Raw genomic sequence first — 752 nt, 5'->3', positions numbered from 1 at the left:
GATGTGGTGCTATAGACGAATGTTGAAAATTAGGTGGACTGATAAGGTAAGGAATGAGGAGGTTCTACGCAGAATCGGAGAGGAAAGGAATATGTGGAAAACACTGATAAGGAGAAGGGACAGGATGATAGGACATCTGCTAAGACATGAGGGAATGACTTCCATGGTACTAGAGGGAGCTGCAGAGGGCAAAAACTGTAGAGGAAGACAGAGATTGGAAAACGTCAAGCAAATAATTGAGAACGTAGGTTGCAAGTGCTACTCTGAGATGAAGAGGTTAGCACAGGAAAAGAATTCGTGGCGGGCCGCATCAAACCACTCAGTAGACTGATGACAAAAAAAAAAAAAAACAACAGAGACAAACTGGCGGCGACTCCATTATGCCGTGGGGAACAGTCCATGGGCATCCATGGGTCCAGTGGAGCTCGTGCAAGTCACCATGACGGCCAAGGAGTAGCATACACCCTTTCGTGAGCATCATGTTTCCCGACATCACTGGCATTTTTCTGTTGTGTCGATTCCCTAAGGTCTCGACACAATGAGTGGCTAGGTGCACGCGAAACTAACGCAGACGGGCGTAAATTCTGAAACAGGAGACTGGATGAAAACTATAAAGAAAAGAAGAGAGATTTTAATATACTTAACTTTAATGTAGTCTTGTTCTTGTTGAAATACATCTCTTGCATAGTAGTAAGCAATTAGCAATGATACACATGGCGCCTTGCTAGGTAGTAGCGATGGACTAGCTGAAG

The sequence above is a fragment of the Schistocerca nitens genome, chromosome 8 (assembly GCF_023898315.1).
Source record: "Schistocerca nitens isolate TAMUIC-IGC-003100 chromosome 8, iqSchNite1.1, whole genome shotgun sequence".
Lineage (NCBI taxonomy): Eukaryota > Metazoa > Arthropoda > Insecta > Orthoptera > Acrididae > Schistocerca > Schistocerca nitens.
This window is presented reverse-complemented; position numbering follows the sequence as displayed.